The sequence below is a fragment of the Micropterus salmoides genome, unplaced genomic scaffold (assembly GCF_014851395.1).
Source record: "Micropterus salmoides isolate LMB-PRFRI ecotype aquatic unplaced genomic scaffold, ASM1485139v1 Ms_hic_scaffold_2558, whole genome shotgun sequence".
Lineage (NCBI taxonomy): Eukaryota > Metazoa > Chordata > Actinopteri > Centrarchiformes > Centrarchidae > Micropterus > Micropterus salmoides.
In genome coordinates, this window is record NW_024041771.1 from 10,046 (window position 1) to 22,270 (window position 12,225).

A 12,225-nucleotide genomic window follows, 5' to 3' on the forward strand; every position below is an offset into this window, starting at 1 on the left:
AGCCCAAATGCATGACACAGCGCTGAGATATAGTTCAAGGGTATTTAATCCAGGGCAAGACAACACAGGCATGAACCAAACTCACGAGTACAAGGAAACCGGTACATCCAAAAACCCAGAACAGGTAATGCATCAACTCGCAGAACAAACGACAACCGACTGAGCAGACATGCGACCGTGAACAGAAACACCAGACATTTATACACAGGGACTAACAAGCAGGGCGGGAGCAACACAGGTGACTGGGATCAGGGTTAACGAGGCAGAGAGACAGAAGGGGAAACAGAGAGGCTGGATGGCAGGCAGATTACTGGAGGTGAGCAGACATTACACAAGTACTGAACACTGAACATATCAAGGTAAGAAGTAACAGATCAGAATAATAAAAATAACAAACTAACCCAGACACCATCAGAGATATCACCACTAAACTAACACCAACAAGGAACACAGACTGAAGATAAAACAGAACTCAGATCAGTCGTGGGCAAAGCACTACAGAAGTACACAGACCAGGAACCTGTTTCAGAAAGCAGGTTCAACAAACTCTGAGTGTAAACCTGAACTCTGGGTTGAAGAACAAGTTCAGTCAACTCTCGTATGTTGAGCCTGATTGAAGCGCGTGCGTGGGGATGAAAAAAAGCCTCCGATACTACGATTCACCATGGCAACGGGTAAATAAAGGCAGGGCCTCCATTTTAATCGGGTGGAGCTAGAAATATGAATGCTGCCAACGCGGACCCTGATTGGCTGTAAAACACAGGAGTGGAGGATCGATACGTTAACAACGTTACATTTTATACAGCGTTGCTCATTCATCATTTACCAGACTGGAATTTCCTTAATGATTGATAAAGAGCTGGAATTCTCCTCCAGCCTGTTTTAAAAAGCTACAGGCCTGTTTATCCAGCTGTAACCTGACGGGACTAAATGCCGGTGGCAATAACTGAAGATGAAAATATTAATGGAACAGATTAGACACAGTTTAGGCTCCTCATGGACCTGTGATAGTAAAGCCACAGTCCGACTCAGTGGGTCTATTAATGATTTTTTTGTAATGTAAAATGTTTCTAGGTTCAAACTGACTGTGAAGTTTAAGACGTCTATGTTACATTAATAAAATCTTGCTCATTTCGTATTTTATGAAATGCTGTTAAAACACATTCAGACTATCAGCAGATAATGAAAAACTCACTTTTAAACTACATTTATTTGTTTCAGCTGCACCACAGTCATCCTCACTCAGAAATATTCACATCATATCCAGCTGATAACTACTATAGGAATGTTCAATCAGTGCGACTACAATGTGAAAGGTCACTGTTCACTGATCAGTTCTGTACAGATTACTTTAAACTGCAGCACTGTAGCCTTAATGTCCACACAGTCACTGAGTTATAAAGGACAGTGTAGCTTATAGATTTTATTCTGTGCTGAGGATAAATTTCCGATGTCCAACTCTCTGTCCATACATCGATGACAGATGTTCAAGATCATGTTTGGGTAAAAAGAAAACGAATGGCCTATTTAGCCGTGATTTCGATGTTTCTAAAGACATAATTGTGTTCCAATATGTGCTTTGATATCGACAGAATAATTGAGGAAATGAAACGTGTGTCAGACGGCAGCTTCAGGCTCCGCAGGAGGAGTCAGAGAGAAACTCAGCGTTAGTTGAAGTAAACCTCCTCCAGAGCAGGTTAGGTTCACAGCTCAACTTACTCAGAGTTTTCACTAAACCCGCTTTCTGAAACGGGGCCCAGGAGTAGACCTGAACTAAGATACAGGACTAAGAAGTAAAACTAAGACACCAAGAAGACAGACATGAGTGAAACCCAAAACACAACAGACTATAAGACAGATACTGAACTGATCAAATCATCAAAAACCCACAGAGCGCTAAACTAAACATAGCCGACAGGCAGAATGTGACAGCACCACAGGATCTGATTAAAATATTCTGCCTTATGTTCTGACTCACCCTCTAATGAATACAAACAATTGCTCCAATGCTAAACTTATATGCCAGTGCTGTAAATCATTACTTCTGCTTCTTCTTTGAATGTACAACGTAGTGATGAGCGTCTACACTGCCAAAATTACAAGAAGAAGAAGAACGTAGTGACGAAACTCGCTCTGTAGCGCAAGATGGCGACGTCCATTTAAGGGGGACCCGTGGTTATGTAGATAGAATTGGCTCATTCAAAGGTAATAAAAATAATTTAAAATAATTTAAATTTAAAAAGCTGTATGTTTTATAAAAGAAAGACAAAGCCTTGTTATGAGCTTTGAGATGACATGTAAGCCACTTTGCGTCCGCTGTCTAGTAATTGACACAGGTGTGTCCAAATGGTTGAGACACCAGCCAGATATTGTTTTTCACTTTAGTCTTTTGTTTGGTTTAAACTAAAGTCGCTTTTTATTGAATGTGTTAAAATCCGGTGAATCAAGTCTTATGTTTTCCATCTTGAAGCGTCTCCAAGCCTGAAAGCTTTGACAGCCATCAAGTCCATACACTATATCAGTCATAAATAACTATATAAATACAAAATAAAAGTTTAAATTGCACTTTAATAAATCCATCCATGTCTTTTCACTCTGTTTTATTTTTAGTAATTCTGTTTTATAAACAGACAGAAATAAAGCAGGATGACCACTGCTCCACCCGGCTTAATTTTTGCTAAGGTGCTGGAAGCATCAATGAGTCCAAACTGATAAAAGAGAGATCAACACACTTAAATCTATGCAGTTTATTAAGGTTTCGGTCTAACAGACCTTCATCAGAGCATAACTCAACATTGGATAGGCAGGCAAAAATAACCAATCACATTCCAGTCACTGGCAGTACCAACACATCTGTGCACGCCCATTTACTGTGAGTCTATGTGCAAGCCCTGATGACAGAGGCTCCACTTCCTGGGAATTGAGGTTTTGAGTACTGAATGGCGTACTGTCATGCATGCCAATAGAAGCCTTACTTGTCCCTTAATAACACAATACAATGTAATGACAAAGGAAATGGGAATTTGAGAGGGATCAGGCTTGAGCCATCATAAATCAGAAGTCCCCCAGATCTATAAGAAAAGGACTAATGGTTATCAGGTGAGGGGCGCCACAAACCATAGACCATAAACTGTACATGAGAGATGAAGAAAAGAAACATCTTGGATTACAGCACAACACATCAAAATCCACATTGAGGATTTTCCCTTGTTGTTTGGCACAATTGCCAGATGGATTATTCCCATCTTTTCCAGGAGCTAAAATATTCTGTTTAAAACCTGCCTTAATATTATCTCTGTGCCAGCGTGTTGCATAAGTTAGCAGCTCTTCTATAGACAAAGAGGGGAGGATCATTAAAATGCTGGGTATGCTAATGCCGGATCAGAGGCCAGTGTTTAAGAATAGCGTTCTGACAGAGTAACTTTTACCCTATTTTGTTTTGTAAAAGATCGTTCCAGAATTGAAATGCACTTTGGTAAGCCTCATCAATACACTGTAAAGAGTAGGCTCTGTCCCGAAAGCTCTTTTTTCATTGCAGCAGCTTAATCAATTAGTTCCTCAGTAGAATGACATTTGAGCGTAAATGACTCTTGGGTAAACCGTATTGCAGAGCTCGATAAGCACTGCTGGCTAGGCAGAATGCAGTCTTATCTGTTTATTTTGAGATACGGCTGCCACTGCATAATTCCATCATATCCAATAAAGACAAATGTTTATGATCATATTCAACAGAGAACTTAAGGTCAGGGGGTTCCTGTTAGTCTTAAAAACATAATGTGTGTGAAAACAAAAACATATAAATGAGCATATTCCTGTGCAAAAAGTAGAACTCATCAATGCTCCTTTACATTGTAGGAAGAAATCTCCAATGAAGGAGAAGTAGTTCAGTTTAAGGACCAAATTAGCTCACAAATAAATGGACAGGGTGGTAGTGCTTCCTCTGTGCAGATAATACTCAAGACCTCTTACAAGGAAAATCTTTGTGTAGAGGCTTTCCACATCTAAGGTGGCCAGAATAACATCATTGGGTAACTTTTTTAATGTTGATATCTATCTTTAATATATGATGGAAGCGTCTGAACAGATGGTTTAAGAAAGTGATGAAAACAGTTCATTAATAGATAATGGCTCTAGTAGAGCATCACTGATGGCTACAATAGGTTGGCCTTTGGGTTTAACCCCCCAAGTGGAGCAACTGTTGCAGGCAGCATGATAGAACTGTAAAGCTGTGACTCCCTCTCATACACTCACTCATTGCCTAGATCAGAGCTCATTAGATGCTCACATTTGGCTGCTTCAACTCAGTTTTGATTATACTGAATTCTCAGTAAATTATTAGAATTACACAATTTGTGATTATGTCTTACATTTAACTCACTGCGCATCAGAACACTTACAATAAATTAGGTAGCCTGTATTCCAATTATTTTTAACTACCTAAAACAAGTGCATATAACCTTAAACATGTGGAGCTTCTGGTGCTGATTTCTAGCGTTGTAATACCAGTGCAAGTCAGTTACAGGTTGCTTAATTGCTTGTTAAGCTGCAGCCAATCACAACACTGCCTCCCCTCCCCCACTCATTTGCAGCCTCTTTGATCTATGCTTGAGATTAGGTGAGTGCCATGAGTAACAGATTTAATAATATAATCATAAATAAACATAAATCATGTTTGAGTAGCGTTAATGAAATATTCTGTGATGTCGCCTCAGTGACTTTAATTGGGGAGACTTGAAGTGTTGTTGTAGTGTTTGCCAACATTAGCCAACTATGTAGCAAGCTAACTCAGCAAAAATGCTGCAAATGACACCTTTTGATAGAAACATTTCTGCTGTTAAAGGTTTTAATAAATGCAGGACTGCACTCACGCCGAATGTTTCAGCAGCTCAGTTTAAAATATTTATTGACGGCAGTGAAATCTTTGTCAAGTGACAGCAAGGTCTCTGTATAAGACGTGACACCTTGCTGACATCAGCACGTGAGTTTAAAAACTGTGCTGTTCAAGCTTTCCCCCCTGGCCGGGCCCCCGACTATGAATAGACACCGACTGTAGCTACATGGTGGTGATTCTGTCGTTTGTCAGCCCTCAGTTGTAGATCCATTTGGTAAAATTTGTGGGGCAAAGAGCTGAATTTTTCCATATAAATCAGATTTATCTGAGATGCTTTTGCGTTCAGCCAAAACTGTTTCCTTTCAGTTTGGTTGTGGCACACCGTGATGAAGGATTAATAGCGCTTTATTAGGCTGGGACTCTGCCTTTCTGCAGACGAGCGCCGTCTTAAGTTTAACATAGTACATCTTATGATTAAAGCAGGGGAGGATGTCCTAAATGGCCACCTCGCATGTATTATATTTAATAGGCCTATCTTAATATTAATTGGCATTAATTTACCTCTTGCCATTAGTTATGGATATGTTATGGGTTTTTTCCCGGCGACATTGACTATCTAGGCTTCTGGCTTTGCATTTCCGGGTCTCTCATTTTCTGTCACCTTTTCAGGCTGAGGATGTTCAGACAAAATACTCCCATCAGAGGACCGAGGAGAAGGGAGCAAACAAGACTTGCAACTTTCAGAGTTGGTCTCCTCCTCCATCCTGATATGGAAACATTCCACCCATAAAAAGGTATGTTTAATTACATATGCACTGTAGTGTTTCCCACAGACAAACAACTTGGGCAGTGATGAGGCATTTTCTATTTGACATTTTAATCACTTATTTTACAGCTTACACTATAATTGAATCTGCGCCCTTTCCCTTCAGTTCCCTTTTCCTCACGCTTGCGCACACACCTGCTGCAAACACAGCGGCGTGCCCCGCCTCTCTCCGCCTCTCTCCGCCTCTCCCGCCTCTCTCCGCCTCTCTCCGCCTCTCTCCGCCTCTCTCTCCGCCTCTCTCTCCCTGGATGCTTCTGCTCCGGTAACTTTTTCCACGTTTTATAAAGTCGCTAAAAAGACGGAGCTCGTCTGCTGGAATTTTCCACCCACAATTTCCTTCATAGCATCAGATGTAAAATCCAAAATGGGTCTGCCTGTAATTTACACTGCTGAGTAAGGGAAACACTGCATTGTATGTTCTGAAGAGACTGCTTCACAAATACCTTGTAGTGATTTTTCTTTATGCAATTTTCATTGTAGCGGAAGCTTAGAAGAAAAGTTAAGGTGCCAGTGTCCTTGTCTGCTGAGGAGTTCAACGCTGTCCTCAGAAATGCGTTTCCAAGAGTGGGCGACACTGATTTTGAGTTGGCAAGAGTAGATTGTCATAAAGAAACCACAAGACTTCAAGTTTGTCCACTATCACCATCTGTGCTGAAAGCCAGCAGAGAGCTGAATCGATCAGCTTTATATATATACTCCCAAAGGTACTGTACACTGATCATACCCTGAGCTGAATGTCGTCTTAATCATCTGAATCTGTAATGGCTCATTCCTATTGATGCGCTGGAACACCGATGCATATAACTGAACCATGTTATAGCAACTTTCACTCTACTTTTTAAAAGGAGAGTCTGGAAGAGCAGGTTGGAGAACAGCAAGATGGTTTTTGTTTGTTTGGTTTTTACCACCATCAAATCTGTAACGCAGGCATAATTTTAGCAGTATATTGTGGGCGTAAACTAGAACCCGACAAATGTATCGGCCACAAAAACCACAAAAGAAAACATCAGCTTCATTTATAGTGAAATGAAATCTCAAAGTTGCAAGTCCTGGTTGTAGACAGTCATGTAGTATTGGAGACATTCAAGAGCAGGTCACTGTATCGTAGACGGTGTGTTTTAGAGCCATATGGTTGAGAAATGGTTTCTTGTAGCTTTGGATAGAATTAAGAGTGCTGGTAAGGGGATAAAACTAGATGTGAATATGCTGCATTGAAAATGGTCAATATGTGTAAGGTAAAATACACATGCTGCTTCTGTTTACAGATGGCTGAAAAAGTTCTTCTAGCAGCAAATATTTATTGATGAGCAGTTGTTTAAATGTTCAGTTGTTGAGACCGTAATCTATTTTATTAACATAATCCAATTAGGAAAAGGTTTTAGAAAACGGCCTGTTCTAAGTGTAGTTTATACCAGAAAGCGGTCTATTATCCAAATCCTTTTCAAAATCTAAATATCAGTTCTTTTTCACTTTAAAATCTGCATTGGCCCCCAAAAACCCATATCAGTCGGGCTCTAGTGTAAACATCCAGATCAAATAAACAATACGTGTTGTTTTTGTGTCTTTAGGATGCAGAAGAGGTCTCGAACTCTGGCCAAAACCTGGACCAAGATGATATGGGGCACCCATTTTAAGCTCTTTCTAGGCTTGTTGTATATTTCATAATGGCATATTGCATCTTTGGCCAACAAATGGGGTGTTCTGGTATTTTGAAGGATGAACAGGAGGTCCATACTTCACAAAACTGCCTGGAGAGACCTAATGCAATGGCGAGGGATGTAAGTACAGTTATCAGCACTATCATTATCTAATTAACATTTTTTATCAAAATTATTACCCAACCAAAAGTAATTTCCTTTTGAAATGTTAAGACAAGCGATTGTTGCCATTGTAATGTAACAGTAAGCATGTTTTACAGCTCGAACGTGAATCTCATGACACAGAGAGAGTGGAAGTAGCAGATGATGATGCTGATGTAAGCTTTTGTCTTTACTAGGGACTGAATATAAAACTAATGTCAATCATAATATAATGTTTTTACATTTTTAATGTTTCCTCTAGGATTTACATGAGTGGCGTGCACTTCACAAGACAAGATGAGGAATACATACAAAGTCTGCAAACTGAGCAGGAAAGGGTAAGCACACAGCAGTGTTTTATAAAATGTCCCCTCTTCGCCCAGGTAAAGTATGTTAAACACTTACGTTAGTGCAAGCTGTAGGCCTATATTTTGTAATGTTGTATTTAATGGTAATGTCTTTACTGAGGTGTTTGTGTTTTGTCAGGACACTTTGGTTCCTGAAGAGACCACTCCTCAAAACATCTCATCTGGGTCCTCTGATACCACTGCTGGTTTCCTGGATTTGAGTCATGTCAAAGAAACTACCGAGTAAGTGCTAGTTTCATACTTCCATTAATGGATTAAATGAGTTGCGGCCATCAGGCCAATAAAGTGCTACATACAGATTTTGAATGTTGCAAGTCCCACCTGAAAAAGGTTTCTGGTGGTTGTTGTTCTAGACCAGATCTGAAAACCTTACTGACAACTCTGGCATCAAAAGTCTGGATTGGAGAGACGCCCAGCAGTAATATGATCAATGTATGCAGAGAAAACATAATGGATGGTGCCATGCGAGCCTTTACAAGAAGGAGTTTCAATCCAGAGGCCAAATTAAGCGTCATATTTATGGATGACTTCATGCAAGCAGAAGGTTCAGTGGATGAGGGGGGCCCTACACGGGGGTTTTTCCGACTGCTCTCAGAGATAGCAGCCTATTTACAGGGCCACAGAACAGTAAGAACCTGTCCCTGGACAGCCATGGTTAGTACCCACACATGCCATTAATCTAAGTCATATTCTAACAAATTGATTGTATTCCTGGCGGATTAAGATTTTAGATTTGAGTTATAAACACCTTATTCTGCAGAGATTTGCCACCTGTTAACCACTGCAAAATGTATTGTTCTACATTTCCATTATGCAGCATTACACAGAGGTCTCTACAGAACGTCTCGGGTTACGTATGTAACCCTGGTTCCCCGAGAAGGGGAACGAGACACTGCGTCGGTTACGACACTATGGGAACGCCTCTAGGCGTAGCAGGTCTGAACGTGAATGAAATCACTCCAATCCTATTTGCTTGTTGCTAGAACGGTAAGGTGTGACGGAATAACCGGAGGAGTATAAAGCACACCTGTACACACTCATCATTAGCTTAAACTATGAAGCAGGCGCTTCAGGCAGGGAGAGAGGTGTGGCGGGCCGACGCAGTGTCTCGTTCCCCTTCTCGGGGAACCAGGGTTACATACGTAACCCGACACGTTCCCCTTCGAGGGAACTCGAACTGCGTCGGTTACGACACTATGGGAACGAGATACCCACTAAACCGTGCCAAAAACCCCGCCTGCCCCAGTGTGCAATAAAGTGGCACGACTAAGAGGAGAGCGCACGAGTGCCATGTGCCGAAGGAAGGTCAAGACTGTAAAACCGAATGAATGTGTGCAGAGTGGCCCAGCCAGCCGCTAAACAAACATCCTGCAAAGAGGCCCCGGAAAGGGGGGCTCGAGAGGCAGCGATACCTCTGGTAGAATGAACCCTCAGAGCCACAGGTGAAGGCAAACCGCGCACCTGATAGGCCAGGGAAATAGTCTGAACAATCCAGTTGCTAATAGTATGTTTGGATGCAGGGAGCCCAGCCCTGGGAGACCCAAAACACACCAGCAGCTGGTCAGCCTTCCTCCAACGGGAGGACCTCAGAGTGTAACACTCAGTGCTCTGACAGGGCAGAGCAGATGAAGTCTCCCGTCCTCCGCCGTCACATGAGGTGGGGATGAAATGCCTGCAGCACTGTGGACCCTGCCGCACAAGAAGGCACTTTAGGGATGTATCCTGGACGAGGCTGCAGGATAGCCCTAATATTCCCCGGGGCAAACTCCAGGCTTTGCGGGGAAACCGAAAGCGCTTGGAGCTCCCCCACCCTCCTCAGAGAGGTGATAGCAAGGAGAAAGGCCATCTTGAGGGTCAAGTGCTCATCCTCAGCTGACTCCAGGGGTTCGAAGGGGGCCTCAGCCAACGCCCCAAGAACCACCGCCAGATCCCAAGTGGGAACCTTGGACCGAGTCGCAGGTCTCATCCTCCGAGCACCACGGAGGAAACGTACAACCAAGGGAAGATTCACCAAAGACCCCTCCCTCAGAGGGGTGTGGAAAGATGAAATAGCTGCCACGTACACCTTGAGGGTGGAAGGGGAAAGACCAGCAGGGAACCGGTCCTGGAGGAACTCAAGTACCTGAACCACCGGGCAGGTAACAGGGTCCACCGACCGCTCCCTACACCAAGTGGAGAAAACACTCCACTTCAGGCCGTACATCCTCCGTGTGGATGGGGCCCTGGAGCTGAGGAGGGTCTCGACTGCTATGGCTGTTAGACCCGCCTCTAGGTACTGTGCCCCCTCGGGGGCCAGACCCACAGTCGCCATATGGGGGGGCAAGGGTGAAGAACCCGGCCCTACGCCTGGGACAGCAGGTCTCTCCTCAGAGAGACCTGCCACGGCGGGCCGTCCAGAAGCAATCATGATGTCCGAGAACCACACCCGGGTTGGCCAGAACGGGGCTACGAGCAGTAGGTCGACATTGTCCTGGCGGACCCGCTCCAGAATCCCCGGGAGCAGAGCGACTGGGGGAAAGCGTACAGACGTAGCCTCGGCCACGAATGTACCATGGCGTCCAGACCCAACGGGGCTGGAGGAACGAGAGAAAACCATAGCGGGCGGTGCGTAGTCTCTTGAGACGCAAACAGATCCACGTCTATGGGGCCGAACTCTTCGCACAAGAGCTCCACCACTTCGGGGTGAAGTCTCCATTCCCCGGGCCTCAGCCCCTGCCTCGACAGCAGGTCTGCTCCCTGATTCTGCGTCCCCGGGAGATACATCGCCCTGAGCGATAGTAACTCTGCTGGGACCACAGGAGGATCTGACGCGCCAGTCTGTACAGAGGGCGCTAGCGCAGACCGCCCTGGTGATTCAGATAGGCCACCACCGCTGTGTTGTCAGAACGAACCAGGACGTGGTGGCCTTGGAGATCGGGCAGGAAACTCCTTAGAGCCTGGAACACCGCCAACATCTCGAGACGGTTGATATGCCACTCGGATTGATGCACCTGCCAGGATCCCCTTGTAAAGCGGCCGCCCATGACCGCGCCCCAGCCCGTGAGGGAGGCATCTGTCGAAATGACCAGCCGGCGACAAGACCCTCCCAGCACGGGCCCCTGGGACAGGAACCAAGTTTCCTTCCAAACTGATAGGGAACGAAGAAACTTGCGCGTAACCCAAATCAGAGAGAGGATTTCCCCTCGGGGAAAAACCCTTGGTCCTTAGTCACCACTGCAGGGGTCTCATGTGCAGCAGTCCAGATGGTATTACGCTGGACGCAGCCGCCAGGAGACCCAAAACTCGTTGAAAGTGTTTTATAGTGATGGCGTGGCCTAACTTCACCCCTTTCACGGCAGCCAATATGGTGTCGACACGTGCCGGAGACAATTGTGCCCGCATCGTTGTCGAATCCCATACTACCCCTAGGAACGTAGTCCATTGGGTGGGCACCAGCACACTCTTCTTTGCGTTGAGCCTCAGCCCTAAACGCCGCAGATGAGCCAGAACGACATCTCGATGCCGAACCGCCAACTCTCGAGACTGGGCTAGGATGAGCCAGTCGTCGATGTAGTTGAAATCTGGATGCCATGGAGCCTCAGCGGGGCCAGTGCTGCATCCATACACTTGAATGTGCGAGGGTAAAGTGCCAGGCCGAATGGAAGAACCCAATACTGGTAAGCCACACCCCCGTAGGCGAACCTCAGGAACTTCCTGTGAGAAGGAGGGATGGAGACGTGGAAATAGGCGTCCTTTAGATCTATCGTGACGAACCAATCCTCGGATTGGATGTGCGTCATGATGACGGGGATGATGAGCATCTTAAACCTGAATCTCCCCAGAGACCGGTTAGAACCCGCAGATCCAAAATAGGGCGCAGCCCTCCGTCCTTCTTAGGGACTATGAAGTACCGGCTGTAGAACCGGCGTCTCTGTCTGGGGGGGAGACACGTTTCACGGCCCCTTTCCTCAGCAGAGTAAGAACTTCCTGACCCAACACCGGACCTTGCTCCGGCCGGACCACAGTCCAAACCACCCCGTAGAATTTTGGAGGGCGGGTTTTAAACTGTAGTCGAAACCCAACTATGGCAGTGCGCAGGACCCACGGAGAAATGTTCGTCAGGCTCCGCCAAGCCTCTGCAAAGTCTGCCAACGGAACCAGCCCCTCGGGGCTGGTGGTCAGTGTCTCGTGTGATCTTCTGGTGAACCCCTGAAGCCCCAGAATGGCAGGGGAGAGCCGCCGAAGATCCACGGTGAGTGAGTCTGAATGCCGCCTGACTGCAGACCCTCGGGCAGGCAGTACGGCGTGGACTCGATGGTGGCAGGTGCGTCCTGAACGTGGGAACGGGAAAGACTCCCCTACCCCGGTCTTCCCTGAGCTCCGTCAGGACTGGATGACGGTCCTCAGATCGCGTCTCCACCC

At 45.3% G+C, this 12,225-nt stretch overlaps 1 long non-coding RNA gene across 1 annotated transcript; it reads left to right on the plus strand.

The window, feature by feature from the left end:
- Positions 1 to 6,067: 6,067 nt before the first annotated feature.
- LOC119919132 lies at positions 6,068 to 7,820 on the plus strand. Its single transcript, XR_005447625.1, has 3 exons — positions 6,068 to 6,361; positions 7,226 to 7,435; positions 7,719 to 7,820. It is a non-coding gene; the product is annotated as an uncharacterized LOC119919132 (long non-coding RNA).
- The last annotated feature ends 4,405 nt before the right edge of the window (positions 7,821 to 12,225 follow it).